Source organism: Dioscorea cayenensis, chromosome 10 (assembly GCF_009730915.1).
Source record: "Dioscorea cayenensis subsp. rotundata cultivar TDr96_F1 chromosome 10, TDr96_F1_v2_PseudoChromosome.rev07_lg8_w22 25.fasta, whole genome shotgun sequence".
In the NCBI taxonomy this organism is placed as follows: domain Eukaryota; kingdom Viridiplantae; phylum Streptophyta; class Magnoliopsida; order Dioscoreales; family Dioscoreaceae; genus Dioscorea; species Dioscorea cayenensis.
The window spans coordinates 12,507,023-12,523,659 of record NC_052480.1 but is presented as its reverse complement, the minus strand read 5'-3'; the positions used below and the strand labels follow the sequence as shown (position 1 = coordinate 12,523,659).

Sequence of the window (16,637 nt, the reverse complement as noted above, 5' to 3'; positions counted from 1 at the left end):
AGATAGATCGATGATCCTCCCTAATGTGGCTTCTCCAACGCCGGGGACCCAGCGCCATCCGCTTCCCAACACGTACCTTCAATTGAAAACGGGATTTTTGTGTTTGAAAAATACGATGGGAAGACCCACAAACAAGAGTCGGAGTTTTATTTTTTATAATAATAATAAAATTTATTATTATTATTATTATTATTATTATTATTATTATTATTATTATTATTATTATTATTATTGTAAAGGAGTAAAAATATTGAGAAAAACGAATACGGGAAACGATGGAGCAAAAAAAAATGAAAATGGGGTGCAACACGACGACTTCCCAAGAGATCACCCATCCTAGTACTACTCTCGCCATGCACGCTTAACTTCGAGTTCGATGGGATCCGGTGCTTTAGTGCCGGTATGATCGCACTCCGATGAAAATGAACACGCTGCTGCAATAAATTGACGACTTTCATCGACAAGGCCGAGATAGATCGATGATCCTCCTGATGGGGCTTCTCCAACGTCGGGGACCTGCGCCATCCGCTTCCAACACAGACCTTCAATTGAAAACGGGATTTTTGTGTTTGAAAAACATACGATGGGAAGACCCAGCCAAACAAGAGTCGGAGTTTTATTTTTTGATAATAATAATAAAAGTTATTATTATTATTATTGTAAAGGAGTAAGAATATTGAGAAAAAACGAATACGGGAAACGATAGAGCAAAAAAAAAATGGAGATGGGGTGCAACACGAGGACTTCCCAGAAGGTCACCCATCCTTGTACTACTCTCGCCCAAACACGCTACCCATCCTTGTACTACTCTCGTCCCAAACACGCTTAACTTGGGAGTTCTGACGGGATCCGGTGCTTTAGTGTTGGTATGATCGCACCAGATGAAAATGAACACGCGTTGCAATAAATTGACGACTTACTCACAAGGCCAAGATAGATCGATGATCCTCCTGATGGAGCTTCTCCAACGTCGGGGACCCGCGCCATCCTCTTACAACACAGACCTTCAATGGAAAACGGGATTTTGTGTTTGAAAAAAAAAATACGATGGGAAGACCAGCGAAACAAGAGTCGTGAGTTTTATTTTTTGATAATAATAATAAAATTTATTATTATTATTATTATTATTATTATTATTGTAAAGGAGTAAGCATATTGAGAAAAAATGAATACGTGAAACGATGGAGCAAAAAAAAATGGAGATTGGGTGCAACACGAGGACTTCCCAGGAGGTCAACCATCCTAGTACTACTCTCGCCCAAGCACGCTAACTTCGGAGTTCTGATGGGATCTGGTGCTTTAGTGCTGGTTTGATCGCACCCGATGAAAATTAACACGCGTTGCAAAAAAATTGACGACTTTCATCGACAAGGCCAAGATAGATCGATGATCCTCCGATGGGGGCTTCTCCAACGTCGGGGACCAGCGCCATCCGCTTCCAACACAGACCTTCAATTGAAAACGGGATTTTGTGTTTGAAAAACAAAATACGATGGGAAGAGTCGAGCGTTTTATTTTTTGATAATAATAATAAAATTTATTATTATTTTTATTATTATTATTATTATTGTAAAGGAGTAAGAATATTGAGAAAAAACAGATACGGGAAACGATAGAGCAAAAAAAAAAAAGGAGATAGGGTGTAACATGAGAACTTCCCAGGGGGTCACCCATCCTAGTACTACTCTCGCCCAAGCACGCTAACTTCGGAGTTCTGATGGGATCCGGTGCTTTAGTGCTGGTACGATCACACCCGATGAAAATTAACACGCGTTGCAAAAAATTGACGACTTACTGACAAGGCCAAGATAGATCGATGATCCTCCTGATGGGGCTTCTCCAACGTCGGGGACCAGCGCCATCCGCTTCCAACACAGACCTTCAATTGAAAACGGGATTTTGTGTTTGAAAAACAAAATACGATGGGAAGAGTCGAGCGTTTTATTTTTTGATAATAATAATAAAATTTATTATTATTTTTATTATTATTATTATTATTATTATTATTATTATTATTATTATTATTGTAAAGGAGTAAGAATATTGAGAAAAAACAGATACTGGGAAACGATAGAGCAAAAGGAGATAGGGTGTAACATGAGAACTTCCCAGGGGGGCACCCATCCTAGTACTACACTCGCCCAAGCACACTTAATATCGCAGTTCTGAAGGGATCTGGAGGTTTAGTGCTGGTATGATCGCACCCGATGAAAATGAACACGTGTTGCAATAAATTGACGACTTACTGACAAGGCTAAGATAGATCGATGATCCGAACTGATGGGGCTTTTCTAACGTCGGATGTTAGCCGATGGACCCGCACCATCCGCTTCAAACACAGACCTTCAATTGAATACGGGATTTTGGGTTTGAAAAAAAATACGATGGGAAGACCCGCGAAACAAGAGTCGGGCGTTTTATTTTTTGATAATAATAATAAAATTTATTATTATTATTATTATTATTATTATTATTATTATTATTATTGTAAAGGAGTAAGAATATTGAGAAAAAACGAATACGGGAAACGATGGAGCAAAAAAAAAAAAAAGAGAAAGGTTGCAACACGATTACTTCCCAGGGGGTCACCCATCCTAGTACTACTCTTGCCCAAGCACGCTTAACATCGGAGTTCTGATGGGATCCGGAGGTTTAGTGCTGATATGATCGCACCCGATGAAAATGAACATGCGTTGCAATAAATTGACGACTTACTGACAAAGCCAAGATAGATCGATGATCAGAATTGATGGGGCTTCTCCAATGTCAGATGTTAGCGGATAGACCCGCGCCATCCGCTTCCAATACAGGCCTTCAATTGAAAACGTGATTTTGTGTATGAAAAAAAAAATACGATGGGGAGACCCGCGAAACAAGAGTCGGGCGTTTTATTTTTTGATAATAATAATAAAATTTATTATTATTATTATTATTACTATTATTATTATTATTATTATTATTATTGTAAAAGAATAAGAAGATTGAGAAAAAACGGATACAAGAAACGATGGAGCAAAAAAAAAAAGAGATAGGTTGCAACACGAGGACTTCCCGAGGGTCACCCATCCTAGTACTACTCTTGCCCAAGCACGCTTAACATCGGAGTTCTGATGGGATCCGGAGGTTTAGTGCTGATATGATCGCACCCGATGAAAATAAACACCCGTTGTAATAAATTGATGACTTACTGACAACGCCGAGATAGATCGATGATCCGAACTGATGGGGCTTCTCCAACGTCGGATGTTAGCAAATGGGCCCGCGCCATCCGCTTCCAATACAGACTTTCAATTGAAAACGGGATTTTGTGTCTGAAAAAAAAATACGATTGGAAGACCCGCGAAACAAGAGTCGTGCATTTTATTTTTTGATAATAATAATAAAATTTATTATTATTACTATTATTATTATTATTATTATTATTATTATTATTATTATTATTGTAAAGGAGTAAAAATATTGAGAAAAAAAGCGAATATGGGAAACGATGGAGCAGGAGATAGCTTGCAACACGAAGACTTCCTAGGGGGTCACCTAACCTATTATTATTATTATTATTATTATTATTATTATTATTATTATTATTATTATTGTAAAAGAGTAAGAATATGGAGAAAAAAACGGATCACTGGAAACAATGGAGCAAAAAAAAAAAAGGAGATAGGTTGCAACACGAGGACTTCCCAGGGGGCCACCCATCCTAGTATTACTCTCGCCCAAGCACGCTTAACTTCGGAGTTCTGATAGGATCCGGTGCTTTACTTCTGTTATCATCTCAACCGATGAAGATGAACACGCGTTGCAATAAATTGATGACTTACTGACAAGGCCAAGATAGATCGTTGATCCAAACTGATCGGGCTTCTCCAACGTCGGATGTTAGCGAATGGACCCAGCGCCATCCTCTTCCAACACTGACCTTCAATTGAAAACGGGATTTTGTGTTTGAAAAAAATACATGATGGGAAGACCCGCGAAACAAGAGTCGGGCGTTTTATTTTTTGATAATAATAATAAAATTTATTATTATTATTATTATTATTATTATTATTATTGTAAAGGAGTAAGAATATTGAGAAAAAAACGGATACGATAAATGATGGAGCAAGAAAAAAAAAAGGAGATGGGGTGCAACTCGAGGACTTCCCAGGAGGTCACCCATCCTCGTATTACTCTCGCCCAAGCACGCTTAACTTCGGAGTTCTGATGGGATCCGGTGCTTTATTGTTGGTATGATCGCAACCGATGAAAATGAACACGTGTCGCAATAAATTGATGACTTACTGACAAGGCCAAGATAGATCGATGATCCGAACTGATGGGGCTTATCCAACGTCGGATGTTAGCTGATGGACCCGCGCCATCCGTTTCCAACACAGACCTTCAATTGAAAACTGGATTTTCTGTTTGAAAAAAAAAGTACGATGGGAAGACACCCGAAACAATAGTCGGGCATTTTATTTTTTGATAATAATAAAATTTATTATTATTGTAAAGGAGTAAGAATATTGAGAAAAAACGGATACGGGAAACGATGGAGCAAAAAAAAAAGGATATGGGGTGCAACACGAGGACTTCCCAAGGGGTCACCCATCCTAGTATTACTCTCGCCCAAGCACGCTTAACTTTAGAGTTCTGATAGGATCCGATGCTTTAGTGTTGTTATGATCGCAACCGATTGAAATGAACACACGTTGCAATAAATTGACGACTTACTGACAAGGCCAAGATAGATCGATGATCCAAACTGATCGGGCTTCTCCAACGTCGGATGTTAGCGGATGGACTCAGCGCCATCCGCTTCCAACACAGACCTTCAATTGAAAATGGGATTTTGTGTTTGAAAAAAAAATACTATAGGAAGACCCGCAAAACAAGAGTCGGGTGTTTTATTTTTTGATAATAATAATAAAATTTATTGTTATTATTATTATTATTATTATAATCATTATAAAGGAGTTCGAATATTAAGAAAAAATAGATACGGGAAACGATGGAGAAAAAAAAGGACATGGGGTGCAACACGAGGACTTCCCAGGAGGTCACCCATCCTCGTACTACTCTCGCCCAAGCACGCTTAACTTCAGAGTTTTAATGGGATTCGGTGCTTTAGTGCCGGTATGATCGCACCCAATGAAAATGAACACGCGTTGCAATAAATTGACGACTTACTGACAAGGCCAAGATAGATCGATGATCCGAACTGATGGGGCTTGTCCAACGTCGGATGTTAGCGGATGGACCCGCGCCATCCGCTTCCAACACAGACCTTCAATTGAAAACGGGATTTTGTGATTGAAAAAGAAAGTACGATGGGAAGACCCACGAAACAAGAGTCGGGCATTTTATTTTTTGATAATAATAAAATTTATTATTATTATTATTATTATTATTATTATTATTATTATTATTATTGTAAAGGAGTAAGAATATTGAGAAAAAATGGATACGGGAAACGATGGAGCAAAAAAAAAGGAGATGGGGTGCAACACGAGGACTTCCCAAGGGGTCACCCATCCTAGTATTACTCTCGCCCAAGCACGCTTAACTTCAGAGTTCTGATAGGATCCGGTGCTTTAGTGTTGTTATGATCGCAACCGATGAAAATGATCAGGCGTTGCAATAAATTGACGACTTACTGACAAGGCCAAGATAGATCGATGATCCGAACTGATCGGGCTTCTCCAACGTCGGATGTTACCGGATAGACTTAGCGCCATCCGCTTCCAACACAGACCTGCAATTGAAAACGGGATTTTGTGTTTGAAAAAAAAATACTATAGGAAGACCCGCAAAACAAGAGTCGGGTATTTTATTTTTTGATAATAATAATAAAATTTATTGTTATTATTATTATTATCATTATAAAGGAGTTAGAATATTAAGAAAAAATGTATACGGGAAACGATGGAGAAAAAAAAAGGACATGGGGTGCAACACGAGGACTTCCCAGGAGGTCACCCATCCTAGTACTACTCTCGCCAAAGCACGCTTAACTTCAGAGTTCTAATAGGATTTGGTGCTTTAGTGCCGGTATGATCACACCCGATGAAAATGAACACTCGTTGCAATAAATTGACGACTTACTGACAATGCCAAGATAGATCGATGATCCGAACTGATGGGGCTTCTCCAACGTCGGATGTTAGCGGATGGACCCGCGCCATCCGCTTCCAACACAGACCTTCAATTAAAAATTGGATTTTGTGTTTGAAAAAAAAAATACGATGGGAGGACCCGTGAAACAAGAGTCGGGAGTTTTATTTTTTGATAATAATAATAAAATTTATTATTATTATTATTATTATTATCATTATTATTATTATTGTAAAGGAGTAAGAATATTGAGAAAAAACGGATACGGTAAACGATGGAGCAAAAAAAAAAGGAGATGGGAGTGCTACAAGAGGACTTCCCAGGAGGTCATCGATCCAAGTACTACTCTCGCCCAAGCACGCTTAACTTCAGAGTTCTGATGGGATCCGGTGCTTTAGTGCTAGTATGATCACACACGATGAAAATGAACACGCACTGTAATAAATTTACGCCTTACAGACATGGTAAAGATAGATCGATGATCCTAACTCATGGGGCTTCTCCAATGTCAGATGTTAGCGGATGGACCCGCGCCATCCGCTTCCAACACAGACCTTCAATTGAAAACGAGATTTTGTGTTTGAAAAAAAAAATACGATGGGAAGACCCGCGAAACAAGAATCGGGTGTTTATTATTTGATAATAATAATAAAAATTATTATTATTATTATTATTATTATAAAGCAGTAAGAATATTAAGAAAAAATGGATACGGGAAACGATGGAGCAAAAAAAAAAGGACATGGGGTGAAACACGAGGAATTCCCAGGAGGTCACCCATCCTAGTACTGCTCTCGCCCAAGCACGGTTAACTTCAGAGTTTTAATGGGATTCGGTAATTTAGTGCTGGTATGATCGCACCCAATGAAAATGAACACGCGTTGCAATAAATCGACGACTTAATGACAAGGCCAAGATAGATCGATGATCCAAACTGATGGGGCTTCTCCAACGTCAGATGTTAGCGGATGGACCCACGCCATCCGTTTCCAGCACAGACCTTCAATTAAAAATGGGATTTTGTGTTTGAAAAAAAAATACGATGGGATTACCGGCGAAACAATAGTCTTGAGTTTTATTTTTTGATAATAATAATAAAATTTATTATTATTATTATTATTGTAAAGAAGTAATAATATTGAGAAAAAATGGATACGGGAAATGATGGAGCAAAAAAAAAAAAAGGAGATGGGGTGTAACACGATCACTTCCCAGTAGGTCACCCATCCTAGTACTACTCTCCCCTAAGCACGCTTAACTTCGGAGTTCTAATGGGATCCGGTGATTTAGTGATGTATGATCACACCCCATGTAAATGAACACGTGTTGCACTAAATTGATGGCTTACTGACAAGGCCAAGATAAATCAATGATCCGAACTGACGGGGCTTCTCCAACGTCGTATGTTAGCGGATGGACCCACGCCATCCGCTTCCAGCACATACCTACAATTGAAAACCTGATTTTTTGTTTGAAAAAAAAAAATACGATGGGAAGACCCGCGAAACAAGAGTCGGGCATTTTATTTTTTGATAATAATAATAAAATTTATTATTATTATTATTATTGTAAAGGAGTAAGAATATTGAGAAAAAACGGATACGGGAAACGATGGAGGAAAAAAAAAGGAGATGGGGTGCAACACGAGGACTTCCTAGGAGGTCACCCATCCTAATACTACTCTCGTCCAAGCACGCTAAACTTCGGAGTTATGATGGGATCCGGTGCTTTAGTGCTGGTATGATCGCACCCGATGAAAATAAACACGTGTTGCAATAAATTGATGACTTACTGACAAGGCCAAGATAGATCGATGATCCGAACTGATGGGGCTTCTCCAACATCGGATGTTAGCGGATGGACCCGCACCATCCGCTTCCAACACAGACCTTCAATTGAAAATGGGAGGTAGGATAAATCACACCGGAAGGGAAAGGGGACGCTCCGCTACCTCTCGACTCACCCTCTCGACCCTATCCAATCAAGCTTTGTCCAACTCTCGTGGTGTGTCACTCACTCACAAGGCTTACCAATATAGACTCTCAACCCTAGTATCACTCTAAGGGAGAAATCATTCAACAAGCATTCAAGATTTTAACTCAATTAAAAACATCAATCAAGGAAAGCATTATAAAAGGTCAATGAAATAATAACATCTTCGGGTTTACAAGTCCAAATGTGCCACTAGGAGGTTTAGCTCTTCAAGGAGCAAGATACAATCAATAATGCAATTAAAAGTAAAAACAAGTAATCCATAGAAAAATCCCCTCGGTATTCATGTCAATGGTCTTGTGGAGTAGCCTCTTCCTCTCCAAAGGTCCCCTTGTCAAGCCACAGGGCACACCTTGTCTGATCGGTGCCGACGAAAGCTCCCCCAATAAGTGTCTTCCAAGAGAAACACGGTATCGAAGCCATATAACCACTCTGAAAGCCTTGGGAATTCCTCTCTAAACCCTAGCTGCAAGACTCTCCAAAGATGGAGAAAAGATAGAAAAGAGGATACTGAAATCAGGCTGAATCACGGCTTTATAAAGGGCTGGAATAGGGAATCCACATAGGTGTGTGGAATTTCCACACGCCCGTGTGGATTCTCTGGAATTCTAATTTTCTACAAGCTGTAAACAGTAACTGCTACAGTACATTGCTACGGTATTCTGCATGAAACACCCCCGATTCACATTTTTCATCGAGGCAACATAAACGGGCACATGTCTATGCCGAAGATCGCGTCGCTTTTTCAATAAACAGCCTAATTGGTAAAGATCTTTCTATCAATGCACAAGTCGGGATACGCGAATGTCACTGCCTCCGTGCCCCTCCAAATCTTTGTAATTGCTTGAACACATGGATGTTGGCACACATTCTCATATAATTGAGCCCAACTTGTGTCTTTGCATTTGTTCCTTCCAAGACTTCATCAAATAGTGCATTCACTATCCACATTGGTTTTTTTTTTTCATATTCGGCTCCACAACCCTACATGCATAAAGGTAACACAAATGTACATGTATTCGCGCTAAAACCTGATAAAAGTAATGCTCATCATAAGAAAAAAATACTTCGTATTACTAATACACAAGCACTTATCAATAAGCATATTAAGAAAACTTAGGGAATACCTGCCTATTACTTTTCAATACAAAAAGTGAACTTTCAGGAGAAAGTACGGGATCAAAGTCATTTCGTATCTTGAGCTACAAGAGAAAGAAAAATAAGATGGGGTTCAATGTGTTGCTGAAACATAGGAAATACTATTGTCATTATTTTCTCCTGAGATATTGTACAACCAGCATGATTCTTGTCTCTCTGAACTCTAGCAATAAGATGTGAGTGAAAGCCACCAACCTAATATTGATTCCAAGAATCCTATTAGCCACATAGACATTTTAGTTAAGCACTTAAAAATAAAATAAAATCTGAATTTAGCATAGAGCAAATGGGAGTGTCAACAACTCACTACAGCAATCCATAAGTCAAGTGATTCCCTTATATAAGGATGCAATGCATACACCCCCTCAAATATCACCTAGCATAATGAAATGCAAAGGATGTCATGGAATAAACACAGAAGCAAACAGAAAACCTACATGTCTTTTAAGGAATAAAAATTTTAAAAAGAAAAAAAAGAAGAAGAAGAAGAAAAAGAAGATTGGAATGATATAGATTTTTGGCAATCACAAGAAAATACATACTAGCCATATATAGCTTGGATTGTTTATACCACAAATTCAAGATGGTTTTTAGCCACTTGACTACCTATTAAAATTCACAAGGAGATAAGAATATTCACATGGTCATCAATATGAGGATGTACCAAAAAAAATGCTGAGACAACCTGCATGAAAACCTAAACTCAAAACATTATTACATGGAAGTCAACAAACCAGGCAAGTTCAAGGCATGCTCGACTGATCTTACTCAACCTACTGGATCCACTACCTTTTTCAGTGTACCAATGCAGGATTTGTTTTGATTAGACAAAACACTTGAATATGTAGTATTTCAGCACTTGCATAAGTTGTATGTAAGACTAACATCCAATTGGAATGAAGAAACCATAATGTAATACTTGAAATTTAAGACTGAGAAGGAGACTGTATATATGGAATATCATAAATAAGAGCATACTCAAGGCACATGCATGTTGATAAAAGACAATTAAAGACACAAGACACCTGCTCTAGTAAGTAGCAGGCGGTCTACATTCCATATGGATGCATCTTAGATTTGTGACTAGAGGAAAACCTTCTACCTAATTAAAGTTCTAGTGTAACATAAGTCTAACGACAATCAAAAGAGAAACATCGAATACTTTTAGCAGGAAAAGAAATACACAATACAATCTTTACCACTCCGCAGTCCTCCAAAACTTGAAGTTCCTTGAATCCATTACCACTACGGTTCTCAAAATCAAAGCAAGGCACTTTTGTTGTACGATAATTCCTTATGTCATCAATGCTCTTCAATGCATTAAAGGAAAGTTTTAATATTAAAAAATAATTTTAACAGTTACCAATATAGGAACATTGATGAACCACCAATACCATAAAAAGTTTACAACATAATCAGCATTATATAAATATATCAAAAGGAGACAACCTAAAGAGTTATGCTAATGAATGCAAAGATAATTATGTGTAGAATGGTGCCATTTAGAGTCTAGTCTAATCTTACCCAAACAACCAACAATAACATGCAAAAACAATGCCAGGCATTTCTAGAAAATACATAAAGACCAAAAGTCCATTGATAAGACTAACTAATAAGATATAATTAGCTGCATCTTGAAGCATCTAATGCTATGAATTTTGAAAAAACAAGCAGAATATAGGCAGACCAATATGCAGCATAGAAACAGTTGACATAATAAGAGATTCTTTCAGTACAACAAGTATAGATACCAAAATAACTTTTCCTATACACAACAACAACCATAAAACTAGCTATACTACTCTGTATCTCAAATAGGTCAGGCCTGATATAAAATATAAATGAAATGCTTCAACCAAAGATAAGAAACAATAAGGCTAGCTCATTAACTGTCGTGGTCCAACAATCATAATAAAAAAGGTAAGTGAATACAAAAGGACTTCTAAAGACTCGTAAGAGGGTTTATTTACTCACTATTGCTGAATTTTGTGCAAAATTCCCATGAATAACACTCTTCTAGTTCAATAAAATAAAATAGAAAAAAAACATTGATAACAACATATGTACGAGCATCGGAATCTTTGGCATTTCAATCCAAATATCCTTAAATAGAAGGAGAATTCAATGTTTGGCATAATTCCAAACACGACTACGATCTCTAATCCTATACAATGAATAAGATTTCATACAAGGGTTTCCACACCCATAACAAGTACCGTAGCTAGTGTCAAAAAAGACTGAAGTTTAGTATCTTCAATCATGAATTTATTGAAGTCCACAACATATCGATGAGGAATTAATAAAAAAAATTGCTCATCTATGTTACCATTAATAATTTGGGGAATTGAGATCAAGAGAGAAACCTAGATCTTACAGCGTTAAGAAACTAAGAAAACAAGCAAGTAATTTTCACACAAGATCTAAACCATTTACACAACGAAAAACACCACAAAAATTACATCCATGAATCAATAAGACTTGAAGAAGTTGGCTCTATGTCGTCCCTAAATAACAAGTCAACTACAAGAGTATTTCATCAGATCACCATATTCTTCATCTGTTCTAATTCAAACTTATTTCAGAAAAAACACAAGAAAATAATTGACACAAGAACAAGACGACAACAATAATTCAGAAATCAGAAAATTGAAACTCCAAAATAAAATTATAAAAAAAACTTATAAGGAAGAGAGCTTCTCCACCACCATCATCTTCTCTTTTGAAAACAGTATTTGTACCTAGAATCAATGAACCCTTACCCTAGAAAAAGTTAATTAATCACCAAACCAACAAAAATTCAGAAATAAATCAATCAAAAGGTTTATAGATAACAATACCACTTCGAAAGCACTCTAGGCCAAGATTGTCAACTTGCGATCAAAATTATAGTCATTCATTAGCAGACCTAGAACCAAAACACCACAAAAATAAGGAAAAACTCATAAGAAAATTAGGTAAAGAAATTGCAATACTTAGATACATCTCTGATGAGGTAGGCGTCGTCGAAGTTGAGGGCTTAAAGAGGATCATACCTGCAATCCTCGAAATGGCAACAATGGTGATGATTGTTGGACATCCGAGACATCAGGCGGAGGAGCAATAGCGGTCGTCGGTCAAATCCAAGTTAAGGAGGAGAGGATGAGGAAGGCGGCCTGGCTGTCGTCGGCATCACGATCAGTTGCGGAGATGGAGGCGGCCTGTCGGAGTCTCGAGAGAGGGAGAGGATGAGGAGCGGATGGAATTATAATTATATAATATATTATATATATAATATAATTATATATAATAATACAAATATATATATATATAATTATCTTAAATCAAGAGTTTAACAATGTATTAAAAAATTATTATTTTTTTGTATTTTTTTCACTGTATTTGATAAGACATTAATCAATTTAGTAATTTTGGCATTGTATTTAGCATGGTATTAATAATTTACTATATTTATATTTTTGGTACGGGATTTGGTACGGTCTTAATATATTATTATATTTATGTTTTTACCACTGTATTTGTCTCGGTATTAATATATTATTATATTTATAGTTTTCGGCACTGTATTTGTCACCGCATTGATACATAAATATATTCATATTTTTGGCACGGTATTTGGTACGGTGTTAATATATTATTATATTTATATTTTTGGCACCGTATTTGGCACGGTATTAATATATTATTATATTTATACTTTGGCACAGTATTTGTCACCTTATTAATATATAAATATATTTGTATTTTTGGCATGGTATTTGGCACAGTATTAATATATTATTATATTTATATTTTTTGGCACTGTATTTGGCACAATATTCATAATTTGCCATATTTTGCACGGTATTTGGTACGGTGTTAATATATTATTATATTTATATTTTTGACACCGTACTTGACACAGTATTAGTATATTATTATATTTTATATTGTTGACACGGTATTTGGCACTACCTTAGTATATTATAATATTTTATATTGTTGTCACGATATTTGGCATGGAAGTAATATAATATTATATTTATATTTTGGTATGGTATTTGCCACGGTATCAATATACTATTATATTTGTATTTTGGCAAGACATTTGGCATAGTATTAATATATTATTATTTTTGAGTTTTTGGCACGGTATTTGGCACAGTAATAATATAATTATGTTTTTTAAAAAATATGTTTGTCACTACATTTGCCATTGCCATGTAAAATTATTAAATTTATATATTTGGCACGGTATTTGGGACGGAATTAAAAAATATTTTAAAAAATTCATAAATTTGACACTGTTTCTTAGTTCCATATCAAATGTTGTAACAAATTTATCACGATTTTTTTTCCGTGCTAATTTTACAGTGCCGATTTGGAATTTTTCTTGTAGTGATAGTTATACTTAAAGAACTTGACATATTTGATAGCCGAAGATGCAACAGAGCTTTTGAGCACCTACAAGAATCTTAGAATGTACCTTCGTAAGCATTAGACTCAAGTCAGTATCTTGGGCACTAACACAACCGATTTACGTGTGTGTACTGCAAGTGCACGGGTGTCGAAGTAATAAAATACCCAGTGAGATGGGTAGTCGAATCCATAGGGAACGGATGTATTAGTAGTAACCACTTATCAGTTATCTAGTCGGAATCAAGATTGTGAGGAAATGAACTAAATGGCAATAATAAGAATAATGCAAGCATGCAAAGGGAAAGTGAAAAACAAAGGGAGATCTCCATCAATAATGATAAGGTATCCGGTAAATGCTCCATGACGAACGCCCTTTGCATAACTCCCGCAAGTGCACGGGGTCGTCGAAGTAATAATCCCAGATGAGTGGGTATCGTATCCATAGAGAGTAGGGAGTAAAGACACTTAAATTATTTCTTAACTCTGTGAAAGATGAATAGTGATATGTGTGACAAGATATCAAATAACAAAAGTAAAAGCAACAAGAAAGAGAGCGCAAGTAAAGGAGGGGGTAAGGCAATCGATATAAATGGGGTACCCGAATATTGTTCCGCCTAGGACAATCATTTCAAGTGCAATAACCCTCTATTAAGTTTCCTAACTAATGCAATAGTGAGTCATGGAGATCCTTAAATGCATGGTCCCAAATCTAAGGTCAACCATGCCTAACTCTATACATGTCCTGAAGGAGAAATTGAATAACCTCTCAACCTCGCACCCGTATAGAATTACGATGAGCTCTAGGGATTCCAAGTGATAAATCCTCTTCCTAGATGTAGACCTAAACCATTGGTCCAGGTGGAAGGTCCCTAGCCACAATTAAGCCCTAGATGCTAAGATCACTTCTACGCTTCACTACGTTGCACCCGCAACTAAGCCCCAGCGGAAGGTCATCCCTTAGCCCATTCACTTTACTATGACCGCAAAGAACTCAAGGAAATGGAATAGAATAAATCCCACCGGAGGGTAAAGGGGACGCTCCGCTACCTCTCGACTTACCCTCTCAACCCTCTCCAACCTAGCTTTGTCTAACTCTCGTGGTGTGTCACTCACTCACAAGGGTTACCAACGAGAACTCTCAACCCTAGTGTCACTCTAGGGGAGTATTCAAACAATCAATCATTCAAGGTTGGAACTCACAATAAACATCAATTAATTGAAAGCATAATAAAGGGATTCAATTAAATGAATACATCCTAGGGTTCACAAATACCCAAGTACCCACTAGGGGGTTTAGCTCTCCATGGAGCTAGATACAATCAATGAAATCGAATGTAAAAGCATAGAATCCATAGAAAACCCCCTCGATAATCGTGGTAATGGTCTTGTGGAGAGTCCTCTACTCGTCGCAAGGGTCCTTTTGTCCGGCCTAGGATACACCTCGCCGGATCGGTGCGGACAAAAGTTCTCCAAATAACCTTCTTCCAAACGGTGCGCAATATCGAAGCCATAAAACATATCCAAATCCCTAGCCAATACCACTCAAAACCATAGCCGAAGCTCTCTCCCAAGTTGGGGAAAAGATGGGGAAAAGAATGCTGAAATCAAAACTGAAATTGGCTTTTAAAGGTCTGGAATTAGGGAATCTACACGCCCCTATAAGCGCCCCTGTGGATTTTTCGCACGGGCGTGTGGAATTTCCACACGCCCTTGTGGATTCTCTGTTTTTTTGTTTTCTCGGCCGGCTGTGAACAGTGTTGCTACAGTATTTGCTATAATATCTTTCTACAGTACCGGCCCGAAATACTCCCGAATCCATGCTTTCATCGAGGTAATGCAAACGGGCACATGTTTACATCGTGGATTATTTTGCTTCTTCAATAACGGACATGTTGGTGGAGATCTTGTTCTATATGCACAAGTCAGAATGCTTGAATGTGACTGCCCTTGTGCCCCTCCAAATAGTTGTGCTAACTCGAATACAAGGAGGTTGGCACACATTCCCTCATCTCGAACGCAACCTATGTCTTCGCGTTTGAACCTTAGCAAGATTTCCTCCAAATTGGTGCATTACGACCCACATTGCCTTCTTTCTCTCATAATCGGCCTCACAACCCTACCTACATGAAAGTAACATAAATACACACATATTAACATTAAAACCCGAGAAAAGTAATGCTCAACATAAGGAAAGAACGCTTCGCATTCTTATCACACAAAGCACTTCTCAAACTCCCCCACATTTAAGCTTTTGCTTGTTCTCATGCAAAAATTAAAACATTATGTACATAGATGAAGGAAATATTGGAAGTGCTTGGCCTTAGGTTCACCAAAGCATACAAAGAGAGCATTCTACAAGTAAGGGAATTTTCAACACTAAATACGAAAAATCAATGCTCTAGCTAAAAACTTGAATAAAAAAGGACAAGAAACCCGAAACCGTGTAAGTGTGTGAACTCACTCAAAACAACCCAAAGTATACTCCTCAAAGTTCTAAGTATAAGGGACTTATTTATCTACAAAAATTTCAAAGATGGTAGTAGCTTCACACATCCTCTAAGGTAGCCCTTTCCAAAGTGGCCGCTAAGATGGCTTTCACACTGTCGAAGTAGTAGCTCTTTCTACTGGAGTGGTAGCTTTCACTCATCCTATAAGATAGTTCTTTCTCTCATTATGGCATAACTAGTATCCGACTTATGAGAGTAGCTTCATACTTCATAGGTGGTAGCTCTTTCCACCCAACAAGCACAAATAAACAATAAAACTATTTTGTTCCTTCTTTTTCATTTTTTCCATTTTTTTCAAAAATAACAAAAGAAACAACTATAACTAGTCCCTTTAACATCGAACATGAGTTTCCAAAAGAGTTTAAAGAGTGAGTAGTGCAACAAGAGTCAATCGGGCAAAAATTCCTAAAATTCAAGTAAGAACTAGAGCATGAGAACATTCAATGTTAAAACCTCTCCTAAACTCAAGAATACAAACATTGCAACTAA

The 16,637-nt window shown here is 37.4% G+C and overlaps 11 non-coding genes and 6 pseudogenes across 11 annotated transcripts; all 17 read right to left on the bottom strand.

The window, feature by feature from the left end:
- Window positions 1-298: 298 nt before the first annotated feature.
- LOC120271071 lies at window positions 299-414 on the bottom strand (annotated as a pseudogene).
- A 312-nt stretch (window positions 415-726) lies between these two features.
- On the bottom strand, window positions 727-880 carry LOC120271025 (annotated as a pseudogene).
- Window positions 881-1,204: 324 nt separating this feature from the next.
- On the bottom strand, window positions 1,205-1,322 carry LOC120271273. The gene has a single exon (XR_005539891.1). It is a non-coding gene; the product is annotated as a 5S ribosomal RNA (ribosomal RNA).
- Window positions 1,323-1,637: 315 nt separating this feature from the next.
- On the bottom strand, window positions 1,638-1,755 carry LOC120271285. The gene has a single exon (XR_005539902.1). It is a non-coding gene; the product is annotated as a 5S ribosomal RNA (ribosomal RNA).
- Window positions 1,756-2,087: 332 nt separating this feature from the next.
- On the bottom strand, window positions 2,088-2,206 carry LOC120271091 (annotated as a pseudogene).
- A 350-nt stretch (window positions 2,207-2,556) lies between these two features.
- LOC120270997 lies at window positions 2,557-2,675 on the bottom strand. Its single transcript, XR_005539740.1, has one exon. It is a non-coding gene; the product is annotated as a 5S ribosomal RNA (ribosomal RNA).
- Window positions 2,676-3,030: 355 nt separating this feature from the next.
- Window positions 3,031-3,148, bottom strand: LOC120271423. The gene has a single exon (XR_005540030.1). It is a non-coding gene; the product is annotated as a 5S ribosomal RNA (ribosomal RNA).
- Window positions 3,149-3,662: 514 nt separating this feature from the next.
- On the bottom strand, window positions 3,663-3,781 carry LOC120271035 (annotated as a pseudogene).
- Window positions 3,782-4,125: 344 nt separating this feature from the next.
- On the bottom strand, window positions 4,126-4,244 carry LOC120271391. The gene has a single exon (XR_005540001.1). It is a non-coding gene; the product is annotated as a 5S ribosomal RNA (ribosomal RNA).
- A 313-nt stretch (window positions 4,245-4,557) lies between these two features.
- Window positions 4,558-4,676, bottom strand: LOC120271029 (annotated as a pseudogene).
- Window positions 4,677-5,013: 337 nt separating this feature from the next.
- Window positions 5,014-5,132, bottom strand: LOC120271201. Its single transcript, XR_005539822.1, has one exon. It is a non-coding gene; the product is annotated as a 5S ribosomal RNA (ribosomal RNA).
- Window positions 5,133-5,480: 348 nt separating this feature from the next.
- Window positions 5,481-5,599, bottom strand: LOC120271425. The gene has a single exon (XR_005540032.1). It is a non-coding gene; the product is annotated as a 5S ribosomal RNA (ribosomal RNA).
- A 329-nt stretch (window positions 5,600-5,928) lies between these two features.
- Window positions 5,929-6,047, bottom strand: LOC120271226. Its single transcript, XR_005539846.1, has one exon. It is a non-coding gene; the product is annotated as a 5S ribosomal RNA (ribosomal RNA).
- A 347-nt stretch (window positions 6,048-6,394) lies between these two features.
- LOC120271021 lies at window positions 6,395-6,513 on the bottom strand. Its single transcript, XR_005539762.1, has one exon. It is a non-coding gene; the product is annotated as a 5S ribosomal RNA (ribosomal RNA).
- A 327-nt stretch (window positions 6,514-6,840) lies between these two features.
- LOC120271024 lies at window positions 6,841-6,959 on the bottom strand. Its single transcript, XR_005539765.1, has one exon. It is a non-coding gene; the product is annotated as a 5S ribosomal RNA (ribosomal RNA).
- Window positions 6,960-7,286: 327 nt separating this feature from the next.
- Window positions 7,287-7,404, bottom strand: LOC120271063 (annotated as a pseudogene).
- A 325-nt stretch (window positions 7,405-7,729) lies between these two features.
- Window positions 7,730-7,848, bottom strand: LOC120271320. Its single transcript, XR_005539934.1, has one exon. It is a non-coding gene; the product is annotated as a 5S ribosomal RNA (ribosomal RNA).
- Between the last annotated feature and the right edge of the window lie 8,789 nt (window positions 7,849-16,637).